Source organism: Lathyrus oleraceus, chromosome 5 (genome assembly GCF_024323335.1).
Source record: "Lathyrus oleraceus cultivar Zhongwan6 chromosome 5, CAAS_Psat_ZW6_1.0, whole genome shotgun sequence".
Taxonomy (NCBI): domain Eukaryota; kingdom Viridiplantae; phylum Streptophyta; class Magnoliopsida; order Fabales; family Fabaceae; genus Lathyrus; species Lathyrus oleraceus.
Window position 1 is genome coordinate 633,148,891 of NC_066583.1, and position 14,634 is coordinate 633,163,524.

Sequence of the window (14,634 nt, forward strand, 5' to 3'; positions counted from 1 at the left end):
TATGCTTGAAACTAGAAAAAGTGAAAAAATGGGTGCCATGCTGGCAAACCCATTGAAGGAACCACCACTGGAGGTGGTCTTATACTCTCGTGAGAATACAAGATTCTATAAAAATATTTTTTTTAATGAAAAATCACTAAGAAATAAAAGTCCTAAAATAATTTAACAAAACTTAAAATAAACAAAAAAAATATTTGAATTTTAATGTCACATTTTCAACCATAATATTTGTATCTATAAAACAAACATCATCTAAGTTTAAATTGAGCTTTGAAATTTTTATTTTATTTCATTCATAAAATTAGTCTCTAATTGATCATTATGACGAGGAAACATATATGTTGAATCAAACACTCATTTGAATATCAAATATTTTTCCAAACAAATCAGAGACACCACATCTTCATTTAAAATATTAACTTAATATATGTATAGCTCATCTCATTTATAAAGTGTCAAACATCCACTTTTTCAAGCAATGTGATATGTGGGATTTACACGACTCACACTTATTTCTCAACAATCTCTTCCTCAATCAAGTGTGAGATCATCAACTTTCTCAAGCAGAAATTATTTCATCCACATACTTGTAATGTCATTGCCAAACACCTTTACCACGTAACAGAGACTTCAACGAGACATGTTGTCTGACCACTACTATGTTATGAAGATTTTCGATATAAGGAATCTCTCATTTACTCAAACATGATTATGATACCACGGAGAGGTCATCATGAGGGAGAAGTATTCACATTGAATAAAAAAAGACTCACTCAAATAAGTGAGAGACACATCACATATTCACACAAAACCTTAAAATAATTGGTGTATGAATCATTTCATTTATAAAATACTCAATTTCCACTTTTTCAAATAATGTCACATTTACCCAACTCTCATTTATTTTTCAATAATTTCATTATTTTATATTCAAAGAGTCTTATTTATCTCTCAACTTAGTAAAACATGACAAATTATAAATATAAATCTTTAAAAAACTTTAAAGAAAAAATAAATAAATTACCTGATATTAAAAAACACAAGTCATATATCCACGCAAATATTTGAAAAGGGGCCAATCTTTTTTTAGGGTCATTAAAGATAAAATATTTAAGTAACATGTTATTAAAAATGCATATGTTGTCAATTTTAAAAATTTATAAAGTAATGCAAACGGATGATGGTAATGAATGGATTATTTAAAAAAAATTATATTGATAGTGTATAGTAACTAATCTTCTGATAATAATAATAATAATAGAAAAGGATAATAGAATTAACGGTGCCTTAACTTCATATTTATTATATTTATTAGACAAAAATTATATTAAAATTTTATAGAAATAAAATCCACATTTTTCCTTTTTCTTTTTATTTATTCTCCTTACTTTTTCTTAAATTATATTCAACTTGACAAAATTTTCATAAATTATTTGTAGCAGTGACATTGGTCTTTTGATTGGTTAGAGAGTTAGTTTAATATTTTTTTTTATATTTTTTAAAATATATAATAAAAAACAATTCTTTTTCACCAACTTGACAAAAAATTATATTTTTTCACTACTTATTTACATATACTTTTTTAATTGATTTTCTTTATTATATGAAACACACATTTTCTCATTTCTAGTAAAAATATATTAATATGTATTTTTTTAATAAGCAACAATTGTTGGGTGATGTGGTATGTGCTAGTTGTCCAACCATATATTACAGGTCATTTTTTATTTAATATATTTATTATATTCAATTAAAATAAATTATATTACAAGTTATTTTTTATTTAATATATTTATTATATTTATTATATTCAATTAAAATAAATTAAAAACTAGATAAACATTGAATAACATTAACCCTTAATTCTTAATTATGGCACTATTGATGATATTGGTGGCAACATGCATATGTTTGCCCCGTTCAAACCCGCCTCTCAAAAGTTTGCAAAAAAATGGAATGGAGCGTGACAATCATGGTTGAGAGCGTGAATTTAAAACTTGATCCGCTCCGCAGAAAAATGAATGCGGGGTTAGGCGGACTCGCGAATATTATACCATTTTAGTCTCAAAATTGTAAAATTTATGTTAATATTTGTGTCTGCAAAAACCCACAAACAAACTGGAATGGACGAGATAGACATATTAGAAGGTGCGAACATAAAATCGTTATCCGCCCTGCAAAAAAATATGGGCAAAACGAGTACGCTCAACAGGTCGGATCCGTTTTCCACCCTTAATAGAGAATCCAAGCTCTTTTATTGTAGATTAAAAGAATGTCCTGAGTACACAACACGAGAACACTAAGAAAAAATAATAATATATGAAATTCGAATAGGAGAAATCAAATGTTTGATCACAAAAACCATGATCACAAATTAATTAGCCTTTTATGTTGTAAACTATTATTACAAATGATACATTTTCAAATCCTTTTGGTAATGAGTAAAAATAAATAAATAAGATATTTATGACAAACAATATTTCATTTTAGGTTAAGTATACACATGAAGAAATGTCCTTATACACCTACAATTTGAGTTGCCTTAACGGGACATGACATAAGCATAAGCAGTCTTAAAAACAATTTTCTATCGTTCAATTTTCTATTAATTTGCATTTATATTATATGAATTATTAGTTAAAAATTAAATAGAAATGCAAAACAAGAACACCAAAGTCATAACCCATAAAATTGATTATGCACTTCTTTATTAATTGTCTTTCATCTATTTTTCTTTTCTTTAAAAACTCAATTATACTCAATTGATATCATGTCTTAATAATAAATTACAAATGAGGAGGTTAAGGAGAAGGGTTGACAATAGGGATAAACAATAAACATATACGAGCAATCTAATCAACTAAGAAAGATATTATATCGATGTTTACTATTCTAATATTCTAAATCCAAATGTGATAATACATGTAGAAAACTTCTTGGCATTGGGCTAGAGAACCAAATGGTGGTTTCTATAGCTCCATCATTAGATACATGAAATAGAAGAGACTCATTCTTTTTTGAATTAAGAGGGGGATTGTTTCCCTCATTCATTGATATTTCCAGTCAATTACTGCCTGAACACGTCACTATCCATGTACATTAAGCGAACGAGTCAAGGAACTAGTTCAAGAGGCCCAAGTTCAAATAAGCGGATTTTGGGGATACTTTGGATGACCTATTACCCTGATTTAGGGCAATCGTCCAATGCCAATATATTTGGCTCTTGTTGCTTCGTCATGGGTTATCCTCTTCCGGGGTCCAGTAAATTAGCCATGTCTACAGTCCATCAATGACGAGGCCTTATATTGGGTGAATTGATTTAACTTCGATGTACTGCAATCTTAAAGATTTCGCAAGTCCTTCAAGTGAAACTTGGGGCGAGTCCATCAAGTGAAGCTTAGGGAGAGTACCCTATATGAGATTAGGGTGAGGCCACTAGGAGTTAACATTGCACCGAATGCAGATCCTTTGATGTTATAGGTTTACTTTTAACAATTGTATTTTTTCATCCTTTATTGGTGATCAATGTATTTTAATGCACCATACTTAACTTTGTTCTGGGAGATTTTTTATGACTCGTTTCTTTTATTTTACTGTTTTGAGTGTGTTTCCTAAGTTTAGCTTATTTCTACTTTTATTTTAATTCGATTATTTATTTTCAGAATAAGTGATAATTTGACACATTATTGCTTTGCAGATTATAACTTGAGTTACGAGAATTGGATTAACGCGTTCTAATATGCATTGGAAAGCTGAGAGGATAATCTACAAGTTTCATGTTGAAGTCAGAAGCTTAAATCGGAGTGAAGAAAAGTCGAATAATTCATTTTATCTTTAGACTTAATAAAATAATTAGTTTTGGGCCAATTTTTATGTTTTTCGGGTCAGTTGCTATTATGACTCAATTTATATTGTAATATTTAAACTAAAATGCAGTGCTACTGCTATGTTATTCCGAGTTTACATAAAATAACATTAGACGACTACAATTCCTATAGAGAGCTAATTTTCCAAAGGTTGATCAACTGATAATGGTTTCCATCAAACCTTGAGGTTATTGTAATCTCAATTCCTTTCAACATTATTATGTGTTTCTTGCATGCTTAATCCAGGTTTCGTAGAATATGTTGATTTAATTCGATAGATGCATGTTCCTAGGTTTAATCGCGTTTAACGTAGCTTTTTCGTTAATTCGCCCAATCTTTAAATATTTGCTTAATTCGGAAAATAGGAGAATAAATCATATAATATCAATTGCGCTTGTTCAATTGATATTGTAATCAAATAGGGATTGAATTTTCTTAGGGGATTGGAGTTATAATATCCAGTGATAGGTCGGAACCCAAATCAGTAGATTAGCTCGTTAGTTTTACTCATAACCAAATTTTGTTAATCATACTCTTAATCGAAGCCCTAAACCCTTTATTGTTCCAATCAGTTGGTTAATTTAAGTTAAGAGTCCTTGCAATACGACTCGAGTGTCACCTCCATATACTATCCTTATAAGCTCGTTTTTGACATGTGTGCGACAATAGATCAGTATGCTTCTTCTATAACCAAACCTTTAAAATTTATTAATGAAAGCTTTTAGACTTCATGGTTATTCCTTTTATGGTATTTAGGTTTAATTATAGTTTGTCCATTAATTTCGAGGTTTATATTTCCTTTAATGCATAAACTTATTATTCGGGGCGAGTCCTTCAATCGTTACTGAAGGAGAATTGCGATCCAAAATGCAACAGAAATTAAAATTCTCCTTTAGTGATCCTTACAAATGGGCATGATCAGTGATAGAAATCGTTACCTCTTGTTGTGCTTGAAACCTTTGATGCAGATCTAAGGAGTGACCACGACCGTTGAATGGTGACAACACCTCTAGTCAGTCCACACGAACGGATTCCTTCAATCTCAGTGCTAGATGCTACGAAAGAAGGCTTTGAGTGTGTGTGTGTGTGTGTGCGAGAGAGAGAGAGAGAGAGAGAGAGAGAGAGAGAAATGTAATTTCATTTAATCAAATGCTTCTGCACAAGGGTTCTATTTATATAACCACTTGTGTGGGTTGCAAGCTAAAAAGCCCAATTAAGTGTATGTGGCACATATCTTATGATATACCAAAATCACTTAAATGTGTGGTACCTTACCATATTCCGTATTCTACTTAAGTGCACCGTACCTTACGATATTCTACAATTCACTTAAGTACATTGTACCTTACGGTGTTCCTTCTTTACTCTATCTCTCATCAATCTGTCCTTTTGTGTGTGATCCTATAGGTTTTCGCGACATTGGCAATTATATTAAATCACACATTTAACATAATAAATAGTGAGCGGTATCTAGCAACACATCACTACTACCCAAGACACGAAAATGTCATGTGATCTGACAAATCCTTTTGTGATAATACTTATGTGTACAATTACCCTTTTGCCCTTATGTCTATATTGAACACAAGGCATAGACTGTGTCATCCTTGTCAATATTGGGCCCTTAGACATTCATCTTGTTACACAGGATGGGCAAATTCCATCTAGGTCACTCATGTCCCTCATCATGCTTCATGGAGTACCCATTAATTGTCTTTATGGTCATCCAATTACAGACAGCATTTGATCAGCAATAAAACACTCGACTCTACATCTAGGGTCCATAGTGGTTCCAGGTCAAAGGGTGGTATACACCACTATCACCATGAGAATAACTTATGACACTTTGTATAACATTCTATATAGTATTCTCATAGCGGGTCAATTCAGTATAAATATTACTCCTAATATTCATATCCATGTTTAAGACTTGATAACTCCTTATCCATGATCCACGAGATGTGATCATTAGTCTATATACATAATAGTCTTAATGCTTTAATATTATCCCACTTCACAACAAAGCTCGACTACGTATACTTTAAGAATATTGTCCTTATGTTTAATGTGATCTCATGATTAAATCACACTTGATACATTAAATAGACTAGCTATTCTAGGGACTCTATTAAACAAACATAATAAAGAAAAAAGCTTTTTATTATTAATAAATAATTCGATACAAGTACCAAAAGTATTGACCTCTAGGGCTTACACCAACACATTACTTGGGGTGATTCCTACAAACGTTGCCTATGAAGATTCCTTTGGTGAGGATTCTTTAGAGGCAAACACGCAATGATATGACATATATGGTGACAAGTATCCTTCAACGAATGTCCATTATATAATTACCATGTAGGGGGAAAAGATCCTTCAACAAGGTTCCAACATATTACCCCTTAAGACAATAATGGTCAATTCGTATGATGGAAAATATCCTTCAATGTAGGTCTTCTATGTAATTACCTCGTAAGGCAACACATATCCTTCAATGAAGGTCCAACGCATATTTACCTTATAGGGTGGTGTCATACGGTGAACTGACTTTGTGTGTTTTTGCTTTGGAAAGCAAATGTCGCGGTTAGCAAGAGTCGCCACCGACTTTTCTTTTATCCAATAAGGAAAGGCGGAAAAGAACAGGAAAGACCTTGATTAGATTTTGGGTTCGGGAGGTACATTATACAAAGGGAAGGTGTTAGCACCTTTTGTATCCATGGTTATCCATGGGCTCTTAACTGCTTGATCACTAATGTTTTTCTTGTCTGAAAAGGGTGTTTGTGAACTGTTTAGAAAATGTTTTGAAAAGAGAGTTTAACTTTGTAATGATTCTTGTACGAATGTATACAAAGTATTTATCTCGTTTAATTTTGAAAGTTGTTTAGAAAAATGTAACTTGGCAATGATTCTAGTACGAATGTATACCAAGTGGTGATTTTCTAATAGATGTTTTGAAAAGTGTGAGGTGTGAAAAAAAGTGTTTTAAGCTGTGAGCAAGCATTTAAGAGTTATACCTAACCAAGGTCTTTATAGGTATTTCCTATCCTTATGAAGGTAAAACTGTCCTTACTATTGAGAAGTAAGTAGTCTTATCCTTTTGGATTTAAGGGACATCGTAGGGTCATCGATTGGTCATTGAAGGCAACATTTGTAAGGATACCTTAGCATTCGAAGGGACAATCATCATTCAACCATAGGCTACAACGACGGGTCATCGAGGGACAAAATCATATATTCGCAGGCAGCATCCGAGGGGCTATGATTTATCTTATAGGGACATGATGATTTAATCGAAGGGTCTTTGCTAAGTGTATCCCCACATTCGCGGGGCATGACCGTAATACCGTAATACCATAAGACAACAAAGAGAGGGCCAAGATCACATATTCAAAGGCAATATTTTATAATCAGTTAGGTAATTAGGATGAATCTCCATAAGGGTATCCCACAAATAAAGTGGAATACCTAGCAAGCTACCTTCTTCGGGAGTATGTGAGCCCTTACAACATTCAGCAAACAGGTCAAAATATCTAATGGGGTGCAATCAAGGGTTGCACCAAACAAATCAGTAATGGTATCAGGTAAACAATGCATGGTTATAATAAAACAGGTCAGATGAACAAAGATCAGAGCAGAAAAATCAGCGACTGTCATGTTCGCTGCTGCCTCGCCTAGCGAGGGCCTGGCGAACACTCGCTACATGTTCGCTTAGCGATGTGCTAGCGAACGGCTGCGGGTTCTGGGTTTGATGACAGCACGGTTGCAGAAACTCCAAACCCTATGGCATCCATTACAGCGATTACATGGTTAAACATTCAAGATATTATTTTGCACATTCATATACTTAAACCCACATGCAAAGCCTAAGATACGTTTAGAAATTTAATCATAATGTCACATGTAAATTGGGAACATAAAACGGTAGTGGTAATGCAAACCTGTTTGCAACTGAATGGCAACGTTGAATTGGCATATCACTCTTAGAGTTAGTGTCGAATTGAGTTGGGCGGAGGTAACCTTTGTGCATATGAGTTTCCTTCAGGGTTTCCTTCAGGGTTGCTCTGAATTCTCTTGGTTAGCCTTCAGGGTTTGCTCGGTTGCTTCTGTTAGGGTTTCCTTGCTAGGGTTTCCGTCCGTATCCCCCTTCTCTCCGTCCGTGAATGAAGCTCTGCTATTTATAATAATTTTTGTGACCTGATGGGCTCAGAATGAAGCCCAAAATTTCTGGTATTCGCAAGCTTCGCTAGGCGAGTGGTGCAGCGAAGGGTTCGCTAGGCGAATGATTTTGCTCGCCTAGCGAGCAAGCCATTTTAAGTTATTTTCTGGATTTGGCCACCTGTGTGCTGGGCCTTTGCTCCCTTAAGATCAGTGTCTTGAAAAATAAGTTGGAGTGCCTTGAAAAATGCCTTGTAATATTAACGGGCAAATTTTGGGGTATGACAACTGCCCCTGTTCAATATTCTTAAACCGAGAGAGTTAGAATGGTATTTACGCCATTCGTGGTATGGAGGTGGAAGATTATTGAACACTTAGAATGCCCCAAAAATTTGCACTTGTTAATTAGTCTTGATGGAGATAGGCTTAAAGATGCCATCCAGGAAGTTTGATGATGAGAGCTTCAGAGTGCGTCATACATCAGACCAATTTGAAGACATGGGTGCCACACTGGGTCGTACGCTAGACCGTATAGTGAGTCATCCGTTAGGCGATATTAGGGTGAGGTGAACCTGACGAGATAAAGATCCGAATGAGTCATACCCTGCTGGGGATAAAGGATCAGGATGGATTATACGCTAGATCGTATCTGAATAGCAGAATGGGTTGTCCATTAGGCGGGTGACTTCACTGGGGATGAAAGATCAGAATGGATCGTACGCTAGATCGTATCTGAGTTGCAGAATGAGCCGTCCATTAGGCTGTATCTGAGGATGAAAAGGTAGTCATACGCTAGACCACGTTTCAGAATGTACCGTATGTTAGGTAGTATTTGAGGAATAAAGATCAGAATGGATCGTACGCTAAATCGTATCTGAGTGGCAGAATGAGCCGTCCATTAGGTTGTATCTGATGATAAGGGATAGTCATACGCTAGACTACATTTCAGAATGCACCGTGCGCTGGGTAGTATCTGAGGAATAAAGGTCAGACTGGATCGTACGCTAGATCGTATCTGAGTGGATGAACATCCAACTGGGTCGTACACTAGACCGTATTGGAACAGTTGGAGGAGCCATACGTTAGGCTGAATCAGAATGAACCGTACGTTAAGCTATATCTGACAATATTTGTATATGTTGTATTTGCAATAAATGTCTGGGATGGGCTTAAAGATGCCACCATTAGGAGGATATCAGAGTGCTTATCCGAACGAATGTTCATATGGATTATATCTGAGAGATGTACTTGAATCTTGAATGTAACCGATAAAGATGTCTGTCTGAATGGATCTTTATTTTGACTGTATCAGAAGGATAATTAACCTGAAAAATAAAGTAAGTTTCATGCCATGTCATGATGCATGAGATGTTTTATGCTTTCGAAAATAAATGCGAACATTATATGCATGCGTATGCCGTGAAATGATGTAATGAATGAATTATGCGTATGAAACTTTTGCCAGGGGGAAAATAAATCCCCATATCCTGGTTGGAGACATGTGCCTTGATGACCCTTTCTTAGCTGTGGATACTTGATTTCTGTCTGATGATAGAAATATTCAACAGAGCCTGGCTGGGGATGGAAGAGATGACCAGTATGTCTAGTGATGCCCGCTCTTTTGGGGAATAACTGGTTTTTGCTGGGGAATAGAATTAGCAACCGGATTCATTGGAACGCATGGTTAGACCTTCTCCTCGATCCTGAAGTCTTTTAGTAACTGCTATTGCTATTTCATGCGTGTATTTTTGATAAACATCGATCATATTCAAATGCATATATTAATTCAAACTAAATCAATGGACGTTTATGCAAACAAAACAGAGAGAGTAAAACGAAAGCATTTTTGGAAGTAAAATTGTATTGATTTTGACCGAGGGCCTATAAACAGGAAATTTGAATACAAGGAGACAGAAATCCTAGTAAGAGGAAATTGTCCAGAAAACAAAGAGAAAGCTATGCAGAAAAAGTCCCATTGATTTTAATTCCACTACTGTCATTATGTCTTCAAGCCTCTCATCTCCTGCTGTCGGATAGAAGTGATTGGCTTGTTCAGTCCCTTTGACTTGGGTGAAGCTGACCGAGAACGGGGCATAGTCATACGCTTTAATCCCTAATTTTGCCTGGACCGCCTTTTCAGGTTTTCAGTCCACCAGGATACCCTTTTTTGCCCAAGCCGCCTTTTCAGGTTTTCGACTTGCCGGGTGTACATTTTTATATGTTTATCCCTAACTTTTGCCCGAACCCTTTTGGTTCGCCGGGATGCCCTTAATTTTGCCTAGATACGTCGACCTAGCGGGTCTCTTTTATGCGTAGTATCTTTTAACTATGTTCGCGTTCACGGGATGTGGGAAATCTTCGCCATCCATTGTAGCAAGCATCATGGCTCCACCAGAGAATACCTTCTTAACTACAAACGGCCCTTCGTATATGGGAGTCCATTTGCCTCTAGAATCACCTTGTGGTAGAATGATACGCTTTATTACCAAGTCGCCAATTTGATACACCTGTCTCTTGACCTTTTTGTTGAATGCCTGGGTCATGCGCTTCTGATATATCTGCCCATGACAAACAACCGCAAGTCTCTTCTCATCAATCAAATTTATCTGATCGAGTCGAGTCTGAATCCATTCATCTTCATCTAAGCCCGCCTCTTTCATGATTCTTAGAGAGGGAATCTGAACTTCCACTGGTAAGACGGCTTCCATTCCGTAGACTAAAGAGAAAGGAGTTGCCCCTATCGAAGTGCGCACTGAAGTGCGATAACCATGAAGAGCAAATGGTAACATCTCATGCCAGTCTTTGTATGTTACTGTCATCTTTTGTATAATCTTCTTAATATTCTTATTAGCAGCCTCCACGGCGCCGTTCATCTTTGGCCGGTACGGAGAAGAGTTATGGTGTTTTATTTTGAACTGCGTGCAGAGTTCAGTAATCATCTTGTTGTTCAAATTGGTGCCATTATCAGTGATAACTCTTTCGGGGATGCCATACCGACAAATGAGACTATTCTTGATGAACCGTGCCACCACATTCTTGGTGACAGAAGCAAATGAGGCCGCCTCTACCCACTTTGTAAAGTAATCAATAGCAACCAGAATGAAACGATGTCCATTAGAAGCCGTAGGTTTAATCTCTCCAATCATATCAATTCCCCACATTGCAAAGGGCCAAGGGGCTGTCAACATGTTTAATGGAGCAGGAGGCGCATGTACTTTATTCGCATAGATCTGGCACTTGTGACAAGTTCTGGAATAATGGTGGCAATCAGCTTCCATGGTAGACCAATAATACCCTGATCTCAGAATCTTCTTGGCCATCGTATGTCCACTAGAATGAGTCCCAAAGATACCATCATGTATGTCTTCCATAATCTTTTCCGCTTCCCTTTCACCCACACAGCGAAGCAAAGTCGAATCATGATTACGTTTGTATAATACCCCATTACTCAAAAAGAATTTAGCGGAGAACTTCCTCAGAAATTTTCTGTCGTTGATGGATGCCCCTTCAGGGAATTCCTGAGTTTCTAAATATCTTTTTACTTCGTGGAACCAAGGTTTCTCTTCTACTTCATCAACATTAAGTTCATAACAATATGCTGGTTCATCTAATCGTTCAATGGTGATCATGGGAGCTTCATCATCCCATCTGACCCTGAACATAGATGACATGGTAGCCAATGCGTCTGCCAACTGATTCTCTTCTCGTGGAATATGTTCGAATGTAATCTCTTCAAAGTATGAGATTAATGTCAACATCTGCTCTCGATAAGGGATGAGATTCGGATGTTTAGTGTCCCATTCTCCTTTGATCTGACTGATTACTAATGCTGAGTCTCCGTACACACTCAAAAACTTGATTCTTAGGTCTATAGCAGCTCTGAGTCCCAAAATACATGCTTCATACTCAGCCATATTATTGGTACAATCAAAACATAGTCTAGCAGTGAAAGGCGTGTGGCAACCCCTGGGAGAAATAATTACAACACCAACCCCATTACCCAATGCATTAGAAGATCCATCGAAAACCATAGTCCATCGGGATCCCAGTTCGGGTCCTTCATCCGGTCCAGGTTCTTCATAATCAGTAACAAGCATGACATCCTCATCTGGGAACTCAAAATTCATAGATTGGTAATCATCAACTGCTTGATGAGCCAAATGATCGGCTAACACGCTTCCTTTGATTGCTTTCTGAGTAGTGTATTGGATATCATACTCTGTTAAAATCATCTGCCACCTTGCTATTCTTCCGGAGAGGGCAGGTTTCTCAAATATATATTTGATAGGATCCATCTTAGAAATCAATAAAGTGGTATGATTCAACATATACTGTCTTAGTCGGCGAGCAGCCCAAGCCAAAGCACAGCAGGTTTTCTCGAGCAGTGAGTATCTTATTTCACAGTCGGTAAACTTTTTGCTAAGGTAGTATATGGCATGCTCTTTTCGACTAGACTCGTCATGTTGCCCCAACACACACCCCATTGAATTTTCTAACATGGTCAAATACATGATTAGAGGTCTTCCTTCAACTGGTGGCATCAGAATTGGAGGTTCTTGGAGGTACTTCTTGATTTTGTCAAAAGCTTCTTGACATTCATCATTCCATATCATCTCTTGATTTTTCCTCAGTAGTTTGAAGATGGGTTTGCAGGTAGCAGTCAAATGGGAGATAAATCGGGCAATGTAATTCAAGCGTCCCAAGAAACCTCTGACTTCTTTATCTGTACGGGGAACTGGCATTTCTTGAATAGCTATCACCTTAGCCGGGTCAACCTCAATTCCTTTACCACTGACAATAAAGCCCAAGAGCTTACTGGATCTTACTCCAAAGGTGCATCGGGTTCAATCTCAACCTGTACCTTTTCAACCTCTCAAACAGTTTGTATAAATGATCGAGATGTTCTTCTTCAGTATGAGATCTGGCTATCATGTCATCCACATATACCTCTATCTCATGATGGATCATATCATGGAACAAAACCACCATAGCACGCTGGTACGTTGCCCCTGCATTCTTTAGACCGAATGGCATTACTTTGTAACCGAAAGTGCCCCATTGCGTCACAAACGTAGTTTTCTCCATGTCTTCGGGTGCCATCTTAATCTGGTTATAACCTGAGAATCCATCCATGAATGAGAATACCTTATGTTGAGCGGTGTTATCTACCAGAACATCAATGTGCGGAAGTGGAAAGTCATCTTTGGGACTCGCTTTATTCAAATCTCTGTAATCTACACACATTCGCACCTTACCATCCTTCTTTGGCACTGGTACCACATTAGCAACCCATTGAGGATAAGAAGTAACAGCCAAAAAACCTGCATTAAATTGTTTCATAACCTCGACTTTGATTTTCTCAGACATTTCAGGACGCATGCGACGAACCTTTTGCTTAACAGGACGACAATCTTCCTTCATTGGCAGCCGATACACTACTATATCAGTATCCAGTCCTGGCATGTCTTCATAAGACCAAGCAAAAATCTCTACATAGTCATGTAACATCTGAATCAATCTTCCTTTGACACTGTTTTCCAAGCCTGCTCCTATTTTGACTTCTTTCTTGTCTACTTCGGTACCCAGATTTACAGTCTTAATTGATTCCTCATGCGGCTGTATAGTCTTTTCTTCTTGCAGCAACAGTCTGGCAAGTTCTCCATGTACTTCACAATCTTCCTCACTTCCATCCTCGGCTTGGTAGATCGGATTTTCAAAGTCATAATGAACAGTAGTAGAACTATTATCAACAGGATCCAGAGTGGGTATGGATCTGCAATTTGTTACGTGAGTGTGTGTAAGAAAACATAGCTTGTTTGGAAGATGACAGGAAAGATAAAGAGCGCAATATTTGAATGCAAAAAGTCCATTGATTTATTGAATATGAATATGCTTATGAAAATGACAAAACCCTTAACAAATTAGCTATTGTGCCCCGAGCATAGACACGATGCTTTAAGAAGTTCAATTGTAAAATTTAAAAATTTGCAACACCAAAATAGACAATAACAATTACTCATGACTAAAGGAAATCGGGATAGTGTCTTCAGCCTTCCAATTATTGAGTCTGTCACCAACTGTTGGGAAAATCCAGCTATCCAGGTCGCAATCGCTATCAGCATCTTCTACAGCATTAATCTGATCCTTGACTATGTTTTCAGAGCTAAACCCCAGGCCAAATCTATCAGACTTGTACGGTACACTGATCAGTTGACCCCAGCCAGTACGACCACCATCTTCAACCACTGCTTGAGCATCTTTCAAAGAAATCATGGCAGGAGGAGCACGAATAACCTTGGGCGCACGGGAAGTTGGCTTAAGGACAGGACTAGTCGGAGGAACTACTTCAAATGATTGAGAAGGAGTCTCAACGAATTCACCATCCATCTCGACGTATCTGAAGGTATGCACACTACTGACAATATACTCTTCTTCTCCACACACAGTGACAATCTTACCCTCTATTGGATACCTCAGCTTTTGATGGAGAGACGAAGCTACAGCACTTGCCCCATGAATCCAAGGGCGTCCCAGCAAGCAGGAATAGGCAGGACGAATGTTCATTACATGAAAAATAGTGTTGAAGACTTGAGGTCCTATCTTGATAGGCAGA